A 19,001-nucleotide genomic window follows, 5' to 3' on the forward strand; every position below is an offset into this window, starting at 1 on the left:
AATGAGAGGATGATCGCCTATGAGGGGTGCATCGGCCAACTGATCTGCAATAACTTGACCTTTGATAGCTTTACAGTCTACATACTCGATGTCAAATTCACTTAGAATCATCACCCATTTGGCCAAGCGGCCCGTCAATGCTGCTTTGCTGAGTAAATACTTGAGTGGATCAATCTTTGCAATGAGATGTACCTTGTGTGTTAACAGATAGTGCCTTAGTTTAGTGGCTGCTAAGATTACTACTAGGCAAGCTTGCTCAATAGGCGTGTAATTGAGTTCATAGCCCACCAGTGTGTGAGAGATGTAGTAAATAGCACACTCTTTTCTTTTTGCATTATGTTGTGCCAGTAGTACACCCAATGCTATACTTGTTGCTGAGATATAGAGTAACAACGGTCTACTTGGATCTGGTGGCATCAGCAATGGTGGATTCATGAGATAGTCTTTAAGCGTCTGAAATGCTTGCTGGCATCGGGCATCCCACTAAAAGTAGATGTTCTTGTGTAGCAAGTGTGTGAATGGGTGACACTTATCAGCCAATTGTGCAATGAATCTTCAGATGGATTGAAGTTGCCCTTGTAATGTCCTTAGCTGATTGATATTCTTTGGAGGTGGCATGTCCATGATTGCCTTAACCTTTGCTGGATCGACCTCAATGCCTTTGCTTGAGACAATGTATCCTAGAAGTTTCCCAGAGGTTACTCCAAAGACACATTTCTTTGGGTTGAGTCAAACATGATATTGTTCTAGTCTATCAAAGATTTTATCTAAGACGTGGAGATACCCTTCTCTGGTGAGTGATTTTGCTAGTAAGTCATCCACATAATCTTCCATCATAGTATGCATCATGTCATGGAAGATGGTGGTCATTGCTCTTTGATAGGTCGCTCCTGCATTCTTTAGACCGAAAGGCATTACATTCCAGCAATATGTGCCCCATGGACATGTGAAGGCTATCTTATGTTGATCTTCTGGTGCGATTTTTATTTGATTGTATCCTGAAAAGCCATCCATAAGTGAAAGCATGGCATGTCCCACTGTGAGATCCACTATGATGTCGATGTTTGGTAGGGGGAAGTCATCCTTAGGACATGCCTTATTTAGATCTCTGAAGTCAGTACAAATGCGGATGCCCCCTTTTGGTTTGCCGACAGGCACAATGTTGGAGATCCATTCTGCATAATCAATTGGTCTAATGAATCCAACATCTAGGAGTTTCTTGAGTTCTGTTTTGACTAGCACTGTAATTTGATGATGCATCTTACGAAGCTTCTGCTTGATAGGTTTGGCTCCTTCTACTATGGTGAGGTGATGCATGACTAAATCAAGATCAAGCCCAGGCATGTCTGCATATGACCATGCAAAGTTGATCTGACGCTGTTGAAAGAACTCTATAAATTTAGGCTATTCCTCTGGAGTGAGAAGAGATGCCAGATGTATGAGATGAGGATTTTCAGGAGTCCCCATATTGTATTCTTTGGTTTTCTCGATGAGAATCGTTGATCGTTCCTATTGTGTACTAGCAAGGAGGATGTCAAGCCCTTCATCCTCAGGCGCCTCAGAGAGGTTTTCACCGTTGGATACGCTCTTTCTTTTTACTTTTGTTGGATCAAACAGTGCCACAGTGTGGTTTTCACTGGAAGATCCATGTTTTATTGTGATATTTTTGCAACTGAAGGGTTTGGCATCTGCCCTGAAGTATGCTGCGCTATTTAGCTCTATGGCGAATCCAACTTTGTGATCCCCGCTTGGTAGGTTATCCCTTAATTCCAAAAAGTCAATGATGGCCTCATCATTTGGAAGAGGTCAAGACATGGAGGATATGATTGGTTCCATTCGATGAGTTTAGGATGGATAATGGGCATTACTTCATCGATTAGGTTAAGTTCGTTAGAGGTATCAGTGAGGGTTAAGACATTATGGTGAAAGTCGTTGATGGTACTCTCCCTATCAAAATCAGGCATAGGATGAGACGTAGGGTCTCTGGAAGATGTTTCCAGCTCAGGAACCCAAGAAGTCTTTATCTGTGCTTCTCCGTAAATAGGGATGTCTTTGCGTGGTGGAGGTAGTGATGTGTCTTCCTCATCTGAAGTGTTAAGCTGTACAAAATCAAATTCCCACTCATGTGAGTCGGTCTCTGAGTCACTTTCCAGCATCTGATTACTATACCATACTGGGATGTCCTTTGAGTTAAATACTACAGGTGTGATTGGTTGATGTACCTTTGTAGATGAAATGATCAGTGCTGCAGGAAGGTCAATGGGGATTAAAGAATCTGGTACAGGGAGTATCGGTAATATTGACTCAGTGGCTTCTACTGGAACTACTGGTGCCATAGATGCTGTTGCAGGCTTTGATACAGTTGCTGCTGCTAATGGTACTACTGATGTAATGGCTACTATGGATGGGATTACTGGTTTGATTGGTGGGATGATTGGTATTGTAGATGGTGGTGTTGGGATTTTGAGTTTCGGTGGGGTAGTTGTGATGGTGCTTGATGCTACTTTGATAATGAAAGGTATCCTTTTTGCAGTAGGCTAACATAATGGTTTGCTAGGTTTTCCTTTGAATTTGAGTTTAGGAAAGATCCCTTTTTCAAAGCCTAGGCTTGTATTACCTTTGGGCTTGAATTCTGGCAGTAGAGGTTCATGTCGTCCTTGTTTGCAATATCCCAAAGCACTCTGACCATCATACCCCATTTTTTTCATAATGAGGAGACCTTTGCCATACTGATCCATAGGAAGTTTAACTTGCGGTATATCAGTGGTGATGGGATCTTTATAGATCCAGTCCGCTAAGTCCTCATCTTGGGTTTCTTCTTCTTAACTCTTTCCAAGGATGAAAGGCGTCAAAGCACATGCTGGCGTGATTAGTGGTTGTTGGAGTAACTGTTGTGGTTTACCATGTGTTCTAGGAGAAGTGGGCATTTGTCCCACACAAAAGAGTTGACTCAAGTTGTATTCCCCAGGACCTTCCTTTGCTATTTTCATTTTAAGCTTTTCTTGCTTTGGTATAGTGGTGTTCAAACTAGGAAGAGAGGCAGGACTTATATATGATGTGGAGGAAATAGCTTCTCTATTATTAGGAATGGTAATCTCTGGTTGATGGTTGATATTATGGCAATACGCAAAGGGATTTGCATCGCCCAAGATTGTGATCTCTACACCGTTATGTGGGAACTTGATACATTGATGGTAGGTAGATGGAATGGCTTGCATGGCATGTATCCAAGGTCTTCCTAATAATAGATTATATGGCAGAGGAAGGTCCAGAACCTGACAGATGATGTGCTTTACCACGGGGCCCACTCGGATTGGTAGTACCACAGCTCCTTTGGATGAACGCTCTACATCATCATAGGCTTTGATTGTGATCTTCTTATGAGGATCCACTGATTCTACCGCATATCCCAATGCTGTGACCAACTGTAGTGTACAAATATTCAAGCCTGCTCCATTATCGATCAAGACTCGCTTGATCCTATGCTGGTTGATAAAGCCTTCAATGTGTAGTGAAGTGTTATGAGGTTGCTGGAAATAAGAGTTGTCACTTTAGGAAAAAGTGAGACAAGGTGATGACTTTAGACTTCCAACCATGGCTTGAAATTGGTCTGTATTCAGGTTTGCAGGGACTGATGCCTCTCAGAGAGCTTGATCCAAGATTGTTTTATGAGATGGAGATAGGCGCAATAGCTCTAAAATGGATATAAGCGCGAGCGTTTTGTCTAATTGTTCCACAAGATTGTACTGCTTTGGGATGGAGGTGGTGCTTTGTGGAGCTGCCTTTATGGTGACCTTGCCATGACGTGTAACAACTTTGCAATTTGAGTTGGGATTTTTGAAGGTTATAGTTGCAACTTGTTCACTGGCATCATACATATGATTTACAGTGTAATTATACGTAGCCTGCGTATAATCAGTGGTATCAGTGCCTCTCCTGGAAGTGGAAGGACCCCTTTGATCTTGTGATGGAAGTGGATTTTTCAACATCAAATGATCATTATTTGTTGTTTTTGGGTCATGTCCTTCAATTTCAATTTCTCCTCGGTCAATAAGATCCTAAATAAGATCTTTTAATCGGTGACAATTACTTGTCTTGTGTCCTCTTCCTTGATGGAAATCACAGTGTTCAGTATCTCTCCACCATGCAGGTTTGACCTGAGGTTCATAGTTTGATGTTTTAGGGAGAGTGACCAAATTTTGAGAAATGAGTTGTCGCAATACTATTTCAATGGGTTCCCCTAAGGGAGTGTATGTGCGTTTTTGTTTTTGCTGACGAGGTCTAGGTTCATCGTGAGATGTGATGCGACCTTGATTTGAAGGAACATTTGTGTTGTTCTGAGGTGGAGGATTTTGTCCTGCAAACCGAACCACAGGTGGTGCATTTTGGATAGTCCGGGCATCCACAACCCCATCGTTGATGATATTCTTGTTTTTGATCCAGAAGCTTGGTTTATCACTATTGAAGCGTGGGCGAGGACCATCCTTTGGTTCATTATAGATTTTGATGAGTCCTTTCTTGATGAGGGCTTGCTCACATTTCAAACCCTTGATGATCATATCATTAAAAGAGTCTGTGTCTTTGACATCCAGGTGAAATTCCATTTCTTCATTTAAGTTGGAAATGAATATTTCCACTAGTTCTCGTTCAGGTAACTAAAGAGAACATCTGCTAGACATTTGATGCCATCTTTGCAGGAATACTGAGAATAGTTCACCTGGTTTTTGTTTAGTGTTGCACAGATCAGCCATGGTGATGTCGCGTTCAATGTTATGAGAGTAATGAGCTAGGAACTTCTGGATGAGTTCCTCAAATGTTCTAATGCCACCTGATAGTCTGGAAAACCATGATGTGGTTGTCCCTCCCAAGCTTTAGGGAAAAAGGTGCATTAAGTATGTGTCTTCATATGCCACTTAGAGACAAGTGGAATGAAATTCTCTGTCATGATCACGGGGATCCCCCTTTCCTCTATATTTTTCAAATTTGGGTGTTTCGAATCCTCGTGGAAAGGGTGGCATATAAAGATTCTGATCAAAAGGATAAGGACAAATGTCATTGAGTGAGAATTGGTTGGTCTTGACACCACTATGAAGTTGTTGGGCGAGATTCTTGACTTGTTGCCGCAACATCTCCATTTCAGTTGGAGGAGGAGGTGGTGGGTTACCTCGAGGAATGTTATATCTGATGGGATCTCTACCTCTTTCCTCTTCATGGTGACTTTGTCTTTCTGATTCCTGTCTTAATTGGGCAAGATCAAAGTCAAAGGGGAGTTTTGCTCCTTCTTGAGCGAGCTTTAAGAAGTGAGCATCCGCATTGCTCCTGAGTATTTTGTCAAATAGTCTATTAAAGAGAGGGTTATGCTGAGCCCTTTCTATTGTTGCAAGAGTAGGAGTACTTGGGTTTTCGTCATTCACATTTCCTCCAAGTGCTTCTTGAAATTCATTGAGATTTTCCTCTTCTTCTTCTTCCATTTCTATTTCTCGTTGCCTTGATTGTGATCGGGTTTGGGCCATTTTGTTTACAAGCTTTTATTGAAGTTGTGTGAAAATGATGATGAGTTGTTGATGAAATGAAAGATTGATGGTTGGTGAATGGTGTTGCATGTAGATCTCTAGCACTTTTAAGGTAGATGTAACCGAAATTCCTTTTTTGAATTGCTTGTTTGTTTTTGATAAGGTTGGATGTGATAAGGTGTAGAGAAATCTAAGATGTGTTACAGATTTAACTACCTAGTAATGAGAGGATTCACTCATGGACTAGTTTTAACCTGCGTAGATATGTCTCTTAGGATGAGCTTATCCTAGATGTAGAAACAATCTAAAAAGTGATGTGATGTGTTTGATTCAAGCAATATCCAAAAAGAGAACTTAGGACAAGAACCTCTTAATGTTTTTGAGAGTTGGAATGGATTGATGATGAAGTGATGATGTATGAGTGAGATAATGGATGAAATCTTTTAACTTCAATAAAAGCTTTGTGTCACGAATGGAGAAAATTCTACCTCTTCCCTTTTGAGCGTTGGTGGCACTTCTCGAGCTATGTTGTATGTGATACAAACGTTTGAGAAAAAGTTGGGATTAATCTTGCCTCCTTGGTTTTTGTGATAACTCAAAGCTCTATATTGCATAAAAGCTCTGTGGTTCAATGACTCTAAATCGAATTCATTTGTTTTGCCTTGAAGGTAGAGATGCATGTGACGTAGAAAAACTCTATGGGAAACAAAGATTTGTCTATATAGATAGAAGAATTTTCTCCTTTTGATCAAAGCCTTTGAGCTTAATGGTCTTCTTTTCAAGTTGATATTCTGATGACGCTTCTTCTTTCGCAAGATGTGAAGAATGGTCATAAAATTTGACTCTTTGTTGTTTGCACTTTGTTTTTGATGTGTTTGGTTGTTTTGAGAAATGTTTGGTTGGATGAATACTTTGTTTTTGGAAGTGATTTTCTTTTGATGTTTCTTTGACAAGAAAACAAAGCAAGCACACAAACACAAGAATGTTGCCTCAAAGAAACAAATGAGTATGGGTCTAGATCAACCCAATCCTTGGACTTTTATATGACCCTTCCTTTAGATGTATTTTAAGGTGTGTTTTCAAAGCCTGAAGTCAGCTCAATTTGCACTTGGTCTTTGACTAAAATGAACACACTTTAAACACTTTTTATCCCTAAGGTCAAATGGCCAGTTGTGATAAATTTAGCCCACATCTTGATATTTCTTCGACTTTGGTACTACATACCTTATGAATCCCGCTGTGGCAGGTAAGGATGTGATATACTAAGTCTTGCACGAGCATAACAAATAGATGATCCTTATGATGGGGGAGTCACCACTTTTATCAAGCCACAAGTGACTTTTCAAAAAGCTATGTTTCTACTCAAGGAAATATGTATGGTGAGTATCTTGGGAGCAAAACCATCTATGCTCTTGCACTAAATTATATCACAAATATCCTCAATCAATAGAATGGGTGGGCTACTACTTAAAGGTGTTTAGTCATGTTCGATGTTTTTGGACATAAGTTCATTCTGCAGTGACTCACTTAAGAGCCTTGTAACCAGTGGTGGGGCCCATTTGTCCTTTCGGCCAGTTACACTATAGGAACAGCTATACCCAAGGCTACAGCTTTCGTTCACACCTGATTTCTATAGTGGCTCGAAGGATTTACTGCTCGAGGTCATTCCCAAGAGTATCGATCCCTTGGCAGGCCTCTTTTAAAAAGATAAAATTTGAGTGTTACTAACACTTTTCTCTTGCACCTAGGACCACGAGAGCCAAGGGAGAGGATAGTGTGTGTTAGAAGTAGGACCACTCGACCAACTCTTTTGCACAAGTGTGCCAAACACAAAATTCACTTGTTCTTTTTAAGTTGTCATCGCAATGATTTTCTATCTATTTGGAGATGTTGCTCCAACAATCATGGTGTTCTTTTTAATTTTCAAAGCCAATTGTTTGAGTAAACTAGAATTTGAAAATCCTGGTCAACGTAATGAAAAATAGGTTTGCATGAAGTAAAATTGCTTTAAAAATGAGACAAGTTGATTGTGAATTTTATTTGCACCAAAAATGGAAGTGTGGATTGTGAGTTTTATCTTGATGCAAGAAATAAAATTTGTCTTGTTGATTTTAAGCACCAAAAGAATTTGTTCCTACCTTTGCAAAAAAAAAAATTTGCGTGTTTGTTTTTGTGATTCTTTTTAACTTTGAACAAATGTGATTCTTTTTAGAGCTCTAAATGAAAGATGTGGTTCTTTTTAAAACTCCAAATGAATGTGTAGTTGATTTTAACCCAAAAGGAAAATGAATTTATTTTATCCTAACTTGAAAGACGAAGTTAGAAATATGAACAAATTTATTTCCTAAGCTAAAATTGCTAAAAAATCCTATTGTAGGGGTTAGTTAAAACCTGCACAAAAGATAATTAGTTAGAAAAATCTGCATGTTTTGGTGGGCTTCTACAAGCCTAAAATTTTTGGTTTTCGGTTACAAGGAATTTTCTTACAACTCTCTATTACAATAGCTCTACTCTATGTGAAAACATAAGTGCTATTTAACACGAAAGAGCAACAATATAGACAATAGCGCTAAAGTATCAATTTGCGAAGGTGCTAACTTGAGAACAAAAACGCAAGAGAATGACCTGTCTGTCAATTAAAACATTCAAAAGTTAGTAGTCTTCAAAATGATTGCTCTTTGATTCACAACGGGTTCACCAAATGATGTCATGGAAATGGGGACAAGGCAACAACAAAGTTCAATGTTAATAAGTTAGTTTCAACCATAAAAACAAAACAAAAAACTAAAAATGATTCCAAACATATCAAAAGAGATTTCAAAAAGCATGAAAGAAGTTTAACAAAATAAAAGAAAGGAGAAGAGCCTCCCTAAGATGCTTCCATGATGTCTTTTGATCATTCTCCCTTGTTTCTCCCCTCTCCAAGTCCCAAATGAGTGTAGCTCTCAGCTTTTAGCACTATCCATGGATGCCATATGGAGATTCAAGATGGTTGAATATGATAAGCAAATGCTATGCAAGTGTAGAGAGTGATGCTATGAAAAAGCTCTATGCTAATACCTATATAACAACAATACTCTAATGCTTCCTTTTTTGCTTGAGGAGAAGGGTTCTATTTATAGAAGAAATGGGGAAATGAAAGGTTAAGATTGAGTAATCTTAACAAAGGTTAGGATTGAAAGATATTCAATCCATGTGAGACTTTCAACCCAATCCCATGTTGACAAGTGTCACCATGAGGAGGCTTGAGAGGAGAGATAAGGAGCATTAAATGCTTGAGGGGACATGATGGTTACCTTAGTCAAAGAAATAAATGCTTTGAAGAGACACATGGGTTACATGAGGGTTAAGTTAGGGGTCAAAGTCCTTAACCATGGGTGCAAGTGGAATTAACCATTAATGGTCATGTAAAAGCCATAAGTGGTTTGGAAGACTTTAGAGGTTAATTTGTTGAACACACAAAGCATTAATTGATTTTCAAAGACTTTGGAGTCTTTGAGAAGTGATTTCAATTTGCTTAGGAAAGTGACAATATTTAGGGGATGGATTAGGTTAATTAGGAAAGGTTTAGAAGAATCTAGAAGGGGTTTAGGCATGCAAGTGGATTTTGTAGGAAAATGCAAGTGGGAGGAATTTTGGTATTTTCAATTAAAATAAAATCATTTATTTCAATTAAATGGTGTAATTTGCATTTGGATAAATATTCAAATAAATATTAATTTATTTAAATCAAAAAAAGGAAGATAAAACATTAAAATGCTTGAAGACTTTGAGGGAAACCATTAAAGGCTTGAAGACTTTAAGGGAAGCAATTAAAGTCTTAAGAAGACTATAGAAGGAAGCCATCAAGTTTGAAGACTTTAAAGCCATTAAGTTTGAAGACTTTAAGGGAAACCATTAAAGGTTTGAGAAGACTCTAGAAGGAAGCCATTAAGTTTGAAGACTTTAAGGGAAACCATTAAAGGTTTCAAGTGGGTGAGGATAAATAGGATTTTAAATAAATAATTTATTTAAAATAGTTGTGCAACTTGCATTTGTAGGAAAATGCAAGTGGGTGGAGGATAAAGGTGATTTAAATAAATGATTTATTTAAAATAGTTGTGCAACTTGCATTTGTAGGAAAATACAAGTGGGTGGAGGATAAAGGTGATTTAAATAAGTGTTAATTTATTTAAAAGTGAGAGGTGGGATTTTGGGGGATTTAAATAAATATTAATTTATTTAAATGTGAGAGAAGATTTAATTAAACAAATATGATTTATTTATTTAATTAATGGTCTGAATTTGGTTAAGTGAATTAAATCAAATAAATTGAATAATTTATTTAATTAATAGGAGAAGAGGGTTAAGATGAATTAATTAAATATATTAATTTAATTAATTATTAATTGATGGTTAAATAATCAAATAAATATTAAATATTCATTTAATTAAGTGGACAAATTTATGTGACTACAATCTGCAATCACAAAATAATCATTTATCAAATTAGCTTGATGATGTAACATGTAATAATGAGTCGGCTTGACCAGATCACCAAAAACAAATGTGGATGACTCTATGTTGGCCCAATCATCCCATGCATGATTCATAACACCGCAATCACCAGAAAGCTTCCGGACCAAAACTGCTCTACTCAACCTGAAATACCGATTCACATCCGCTTCCAGATATCAAGATCCGTGATAATCGGATAGGAATTTCAAGAAGATTTTCCATGAATGACAACATTAAACTACTGATCAAGCATTGGGTGAGTGTCAATTACCAACAATACATATATATTTATATATTCTTTAATATAACATTTAGGGTAAGTGCACCAAGATGGTGAACAAAAAGGTGGCCACATGCCAAAAAAAAACTAAATTTTTCTTAACCCATGCCGGTTCTAAAAATTCAAAAACATGCTAGGCTTAGTAGCACCAAGCCTAGCCAAAAACAATTTAAAAAATTAAAAGTTCCTCAAAACCCGTACAAGTTTTGAGGAACATTATGTTTTTTAATAAGAAATTAAAAATTCCTCAAAACCCATACAGGTTTTGAGGAACAATATTTTTTGGTAGCCCACAAGTTTTGGCCATTTTCAATGCCAAAACCCATGGAACAACAACAAAAGGAAGCCAAAAAACCACAAAACCCACATGGGTTTGTAATCATTTTGGATTTTTCCAGCATTAAGAGAAATTTTCAACTATGGCACCCCATTGAACAGGTAAGATTTGATTGGTTTGATTGTTTTTGTTTGAATTTTAATTGAAGTAGGGTTTGTTAATGGATTTTAGTTTTGTTTTATTAATTTGATGTTAGATTCTTCAAGCAATCCCCAAAAAAGAAATAGACAAAAAAGACCTCCTCCTACACAAGCAACACAAGAAAACCTTGTAATATTGCACATGAGCAACAAGAAAACTCTCAAGACATTTCTCCACAACCACACAATCCTCAAAATGTTGCTCCTCAACAACCATCATCACCCTGTAACCCTCCACATCCTCCATTAGATCATGTAGATACCACACAAGAGGATCTCATCAATTGCCTTACACAAAATAGTGCCCAAATTTCTATATTGGTGAATAGGTTGAGGTCTTCTAGGCTTCAACACCACTCAACCCTCACCAAAATGCTAGAAACAATGGCCAATAGTGCAAATGAGGTATCTAGGGAGGTTACAAAATGGGGTTCATGGAGGGATAGATGTTGAACATTTTATGCAAATGGGTTGTCATATGATCAATTGAAAAAAAGGGCATACTTAAAGCTGACATATGTGCTCATTTCACCGATCATGTTACCAATAACAACCTAGAACTAAATATGAATCGGTTTCCTATAAATTGGTATGTTCATGCTAGGTGAAATAAGCTTTTTGGGATAGGTGGTATATGGTCTTTGACCAACCACCTTGTAATAATTGGGAGGTGCCTCTATATTTTTTGAGAAAGTTGTATTGTGATTTTATCCTCAGCGAGAAGCTGAATTACTTTAACATCTGACAATTTCAGGGTAAAGGGAGAGGCTCTACGCAGGATAGACCTAGGGCCCATAGGGTAGTACAAGCACAACATAGGAGGTGTACAACTCCTAAACCCATGGTTCATGTCACTGTCCTTATATCCTTGAAGGAGTCTATGGAATTACAAACTCTTCAGACAATTGCATCATTGACTGATGTCATTATTCAACATGGCACACAGTTCTGGAACAAAGGATGTACTAGTACCTGTGACACCTCCTTCATCAGCACCACCTCATGCATCATTTGGCACGGGCCATCCCATTCAACATATGTGTGCCACCTTCCAGGGTGTATGTTCTGGTGTAGACACTGATACGGATGAGGATGGCTCGACATCTCAATCATGTACATGTTGTGGGAGTACATGCCATGCTTCCATTGTAGAGGATGTGGCCCTCACCTACGACTTGACCAATATGTTGTACCCTCTCTATCAGGCACGGGTGCATTTAATTCTATTTATGACATGTTATAATTAAGTGACTAAATCTTATAAAAAGAAATGAATTTTTAGTTTTTGAACAATTTAAAGTGACATATAAATAAAATGCATTACAGGGTGAAGCAAGTGGTGGGATTACACCACATACTTTTCAGTCGACTCCATGGTCACGAGTAGTTTCACCACCAGAGGTAAAGATTTGTAAATTTGTTAAAAATATAATAATACATTGGTTTCAAAATATCTTTTGTTAATTATATGTATCATTACTTGGTGTTTTATAGGGCTTATCAGGGGCTGAGATTTCCCAACTTGATGATATCACACTTTCAGCCATTGACTTTGGCCAAGATAGCTATGCAATACCATTTAGATTTATATATTTTTTACTTAAGTGATATATTAAATACATGCTCTTTTCCCTTATGTTAATTTTTTTCCTATTAGTTTACCCCACCTGGCTCGAGGACATCTCATGTGAGAAATCCATCATCTAGCACTCTGAGGTAGAAAAAGATATCCTCTCAAACACCCAAATGATATAAGGTAATTCGGTACAATTTAAATCCATTTGTTGAAATGTTTTATGATTAAACATGTATATGTAGATATTGATAAATGCACTTAATTTATTTGTTCTATATACAAAAACATATGGTGTTTACGGAATTAATAAATGCACTTGATGTCGATGAGGTTCAACAGAAGGAAGAGGTGATATCTTCATATTCACTTTGGATTGTATTCTTGCTTGTTTAAAATAACTAAATCCTTTTATGTATATATCATACGTTATTGTATGCGGGAAAAGCAGGTCAATAGAACTCAATATGTGAAAAACGGAGTCTAAGGAGCGTTGCTCACACACCCACAAGACTTCTTGATGCAAGCTATGGAGTCATGAAGTATGGCTCAGCTTCCCAAGGTTGGTTCCATGGTTCTCTATCTCACAAGGTCCCTCAAATCAATGTCTGTTCTCTCAAATCACTGAGAAAAGTGGTTTAGGGATGACAAATGCAAGAAGGAGGGATGCTTTGGTTGATTTTAAGATGAAATGCATCCTAAGTTATACATGATCCTATAAATGCAATAAACTAATTTATAAGATGACAAGATTAGTAACAAGACTATCCTAGCATGATATACTAGTATATGATTAAGCTGAATGATAAAGAAAATACTCTAAACATGCATATTTAGACTAATTCCTATTTAAAACATAGGCTAAATGATGAGCATAAATGAGATATTAAAACTTGCATGGATTTGAGTATAAGTGTGATGCTAAAGACTTGGATGATGAAAATGGAGGAATGAGAGCTCTATTTATAGCAAAAATAGGGCAATGGATGGCCAGGATTGAAAGACTTAATCAAGGGTTGAGTTTGAAAGTTGGGAATCCATGTTTGCAATTGTCACCAATGAAATGGTGACAAATGTCAACATAAGACTTGGTGAGAGGAGATGTAAGAAGGATTAAATGCTTGAGAAGACCTCATGGTTACCCTAGGGGTTAAGGGTTAAGGTTAAGTTAGGGTTATCCATTGGATAAAGCTTTTACCCAAAGGATAAACTCTTGTGCAAAGGTTAAAGAGATAACTATGGTCAAAGCAATAAATGCTTGATGAGACCCTTGGGTTACATGGAGGTTGAGTTTAGGGAAATTCTTTAATCATGCTAGAGGGTTGAGTTAACCATTAATGGTTTGGGAGAGTTTCAAAGTTAAGTGGTTGAAGCCTTTAAGGGTTTTCAAAGACTTTGAGGGTTTGAGAAGTGACTTCCCTTTGTTTAGGGATGTGACAAAGTTTAGGAAATGGGTTAGGTTAATTTAGAAGTGATTAGAAGAGTCTAGAAGGGGTTAGGAATAGGGTTTAGGAAGCAAGTGGGAGATGTAGGATTTTGCAAGTGGATGAAGGGATAATAGGATTTAATTGAATAAAATGAATTTAATTCAATTTGGTTGCAATTTGGGGAAATCAAATAAATTAGATTTATTCAATTTAGGGTAAACTATTTAATTAAATTTGAATTTAATTAAAAGTAGATAGAAGGGATTTAATTGAATAAAATGATTTATTCATTAAATGTCAAAAGAGGCCTAGTGAATTTAATTTAAATAAATTTAGTAATTTACTTAATTTAACTAGAGGAATGTGGGTGATTCAATTAAATTGGATTTAATTAAATAGAGAAATGAACATAAAATATTCATTTAGGAATATGGTCATTTTTATATGTCTACAGTTATCATTTTCATACAGGAAATGGTAATAGCTATATCAAATTCAACTAGGCTTCCTAAGGTTATAGGAGAACTATACGAGACTTCGGTGTGCATTTGTTCTACATATGTTAAAAATATTTGTTCTACCTAGTTTTTCAATAACTTTGGGTTATTAACTTGTATAATTGTCTTTAACCTATTACAACCTCCTTCCAAACTTCCTAGTGATGTTCTACCAATCTGTTTCATTAGAAGTCCTACACATATAATATGGGATCCAACATGACAAAGGGAAAAGGTATGTCTATCTTAGATCAAATCCTTTTCACTAAGTGCACAATGGAGTTGAAATCCTCTTGTTAACTCCTTTTGGATCACTTATCATGGATATAGGAAATGATTGTAACTTATTCATCTGTTACATCACCTCCTATGACCACAACACATCCATCTGAGGCTCCGATATGCTTTAGTTTTTTAGTCTATTCATTTTTAGTTATTATGTGTTATTTGACATTGTTAGTCTCCCCTACTTTTGTTCCCATTCTGAATGTTCATACTTGCAGGTTGCCTTATTGTGCCTTTTTCTTTTTTTTTTTTGGTTCTGTCCAATCCTTTGTTCTCCTTCATGTTTGAACCTAAGTCGTTGAACTCTTTCTAAAAACAAAGTTCAATAGGTTCAAGGTTCAAAGCGTGTTTTAGGAAAAAGTCATTTGCGGTCTTTATCTTTATGAAAACATGCACATTATTGTTATAAGTTTTGAACTTCGAACCCGTGAACCTTTTTCAGTTCAAGGTTCAAAATGTTTTTTGTGAGTCGCAGCAACGTATTGTTGTATAATTATTGAATGTCCATAGTTTTTAAGTCAATTTCTGAACTTGAACCTTGAACAAAATTTCAAGTGGTTCAAATGGTTCAAGTGGTTCAAATGGTTCAAGGTTCATAGGTTCACTTCAAAACTGATTTTAACGCTTTTGTTGATATTGAAAGTGGCGTGGCAAGAAGGAATATTCCCAATTTTAGCAATTTAAAATTTTAAATATGAAAAGTAATCACGAGTGCATCGACTACTTGTGCAAAAGTGATGGATAATTAAGAAGGTGTCAAATTTTAGTCATTTCATAGTTACTTTGAACGCTTAAGTGAATCATTATGAAGCATGTGTGGCTTTATTGATATTTTCCTATCTATTCAAAAAGGAATGTATGAATTTATTTTCATAGTTTTTAAGGGTTGCAGCTGCTATACTTGAGCGAAATTGGAGGCACCGAAGGTAAGATCAACTCTGATTTCCTGAGAAGGTTTCCAATTTTCATGGTGGTAACGGGTAAGTTTAGTTGATTCCTCCTACGCTGTGTTTCTTTAAGTTCTGAAGATTTGTCAGTATAGGAAGAAAATCTTTAAATTGCTGGAGAAAAATTCTGCCTTGTTTTAGAAATTCTTGGTTAGAAGTATAGATAAGCAGTATGAGGCTGATATTGCCAAACCTTGGTCGGACCTCATGTCTAGTTAACATACTACCAGAGCTAGAAGATACTTCTTTGGCTCATGCTAATTTAGGAGATTTCTTAGAGAGAGATGAGAACCCTCAAACTAATTCAATGATGGAGAAAATAGTGAAAAGTGGTCTTGTTGAAGCTGTTGTGTTTCTGCTTGTTGCCCCATGTCTAGATTTGGTGATTGCTTGCATGAATAGGTATGATACAAAGAACAGGTGTATCAGAACTAGTAATGGTGAACTTCTAGTCAATATCAATAGAGAAATAGTAATGGAAGCAATGGGATTCCCACACAAGGAGCTATATGAGGATTGGACCATTGGGAACTCATATGCCTATTTCTCAGAGAAGAAAAGTAAGTACAGTAGTGTGATTTCTAGGAATTGGCTCCTAAAAGTTCAGAAAGGTGGGTCATGGCTACCAAAGCCCCTGACTAGAGACCACTTCATCACAAAAGTGTGGGATATTGTGATACTTCTGAACAGGGTGAAGGGAAACTCACATTCTTTCTACTGGGAAGATTGGATGTGTTTTTTCATTCAGGTGTTGTTATCTAGTGACAGTTATCTTGATTGGGCTTAGGTAATTGCGGAAAGACTTCATGAAGGGTTGAGTAACTTTGTGGGAATGTCAGGTTTTTATATGTCTTCTTTCCTTTTCTACATACTAGCTTGTACAAGGGATTGGCTTGGTTTGCTTAATGAACCTTGGGTAGATAGAATGAAAGTGTATAATTATTATCCTCTGTTACAGCAGCAAAAACATGTGGAGCAAATTGATAGATGGACTGGTGTCTTTATGGGAAGACTTACTTTTGAGATCTTGGGGGATGTGAACGGAAGAATGTATGTTGAAGCGATGGAATTCATAAGCATATAAGGTAGCTTTTTTATTCAATTTCCCAGGTTCACTTCCCTACGGGTAGGTGGTTTTGAGAGTCAACCATTCAACCTACCTAGGTATGCCTCTGATAGTTATGTACTTATAGAGGTAAGAAGATAGCTAGCTTATATTGATAAGAGATTGGGGGCAAAGGGTGAGTTTGGAGTTGTATTCCCTGTTGAGCTTGGATATTCAAGATGCAAATCTATATCTGATGCTCTGAACCTGGATTTGGAATTCAAGAGGATGAACCTACAGCCATATGTGACAAGATGTAAGTTTCATAGCAGAGGTTATGCCATTGAGAATTTAAATGTGGACAATCATTTTTGTCATGAACCTCAGTTGGAGGATTACTGGAAGAATTGCAGTGATGAATATGAAGTAAGAAGAAGATGGTGGTCAAGGTTCACTTTGCAACAAATAATTACTATGAAGTTTCCAATCAATCTATCTAGAGTACAGGAGGATACAGTGGAAGATATTTTAGACCCTAAATTTGACATAGAGGTTCAAGGAAAGAAGATTCCAGAGATTGATTGGAATAAAAAGGAGGATGACAATGTTCAATCTAGAACTTTCAATATTGTGAGGAGAACTGAGAAATGGTTGAGAAATCTAAAGTTTAAGAAGGAATCACTCATATCCTTACATGAACTAAAAGTTGATTCACACATTGTGACTCAATCTCCTATTTCTTTCACTAATAAAGTTATTAATGTTGTAGGTGTTTCAAGGCCTATTGTTGAGAAAATTCAACTAAGAAGATCAAAGAGGTCACCATCAAGTTCCACAATCGCTCGAGTAACTTGGTCCAGGAGTAAGAAAAAGAGTAAAGAGCCCATTTTGAAACAGATTGTTGTGGACCTAGACTCTAGTAAAGAAATAGAGGCAACAATGGATCAATAGGGTTTGGATGAACCTGTGATACAGGAAATGGACATGGGTAAAGAAGTGGAGAGCAGGCAGGACCCCATGAACACGTTGGTTATTGTAAGTTCACTGGATATACAGACAAATCCTCCACCTAAAGAGCCTGCGAATACACCCCGATGGTTGGAAGCTACTGTTGGAAAGAAACGAAGTCTAGTGCCGATTACCATCCCTATGGAGGACATGGTTATCAAAAATTTGGGAAAGGCATCAAAGCCAAAAAAACTCAAGACACAGAAAATGCTTGAAGTGGATGAAGCAATAGGTCACTGGACGACTGAGATAGCCAAACCAATTCTAGAGAGAGATGCAGACAAAGCTACTGAGTACAACTTTACAGTTGAAAATATAGACCTGGGAGTTGCTTCGCATGTCGTAGATGTTAAGCAGTTCGAGTCATCCACAAAAAGGATAATTTATAGAACATGGAAAGATGAAAAAGATAAAAGGGAATTGAAGCAAGTCATTACTCAGATGGCTGAGTATATCAATGCCATCCATAATCCAAATCCCCAACCTTTGTCATAGATAGCAGTATCATTTGATCCCAAATCTCTGGCCAATCAGAAGATGTTGGACCAAGTTCAAAGGAACAAAATAGTTACAGAGATGTTCAATAAATGGTTTGATCTTATAATGCAATAGGGATCAAACTATATCGTCAATCTAGTGAAAGTTTATAAGGATGTCGAGACTGTGAGCAAGGAATTAGATCTAGAGACTATGGCTTGGGAGAAAGAAAGGAGCAAATGGGTGGTGGTCCTTGCACAAATGAATGACATACAAAAATATGGAGTGATGAAGTTCTTAGCCGAAAAACCAGTAGAAAATATGGATGATAATGTATTTTATGTATCAAAGAAGAATGTGGAGTGGCATAACTCAATCATTAAACAAGGTCATGAAGAGTCCACCAAACTACTTAGAGGATTGACAGACTTTATTGATACAATGCAGAAGGATCTCAAGTGCATTGACATCCAGCTCATGAAAGATGATGCTAAGAAAATTGAGGCGGTCACAAATATGACAAAAATATTTTAGGAAAGAATACAATTCATTCAAATGACAAAATCCTTGACCACATACGACTTCTCAAAGGTGGAGAGGATCGAATAGATGCTCATAGTCTATTTTGTTCATTTGGAGGTACACAAGGCAAGGGTGGCGGAAGTGAACATGGATAAGGAGGCATGGAAGCAAAGGATTCAGCACATCAGTCTTCCTTATTTTCAGGTCATCTTGAGCTTCTTGGTGGCACACCTGGAATGGCATGGTTCTGCGGAAAAGTAGGACATATTAGTAACTTCTTTTGCCACAATGGAAGCATAACTAATCCAAGAATGAGCTTTCAGCCTCATAGTGGCTGTTATTTTTAGTTTTTCTTTTCTATTTTAGCAAATAGTTTATTTAACCTTTGGTTAAAGTAAAGTTTAAATTTTCTATGTAAAAACTATGAGCCTGGAGGCTACTTAAGCTGAAAAG

This window comes from Cryptomeria japonica, chromosome 11 (genome assembly GCF_030272615.1).
Source record: "Cryptomeria japonica chromosome 11, Sugi_1.0, whole genome shotgun sequence".
Classification (NCBI taxonomy): Eukaryota; Viridiplantae; Streptophyta; class Pinopsida; order Cupressales; family Cupressaceae; genus Cryptomeria; species Cryptomeria japonica.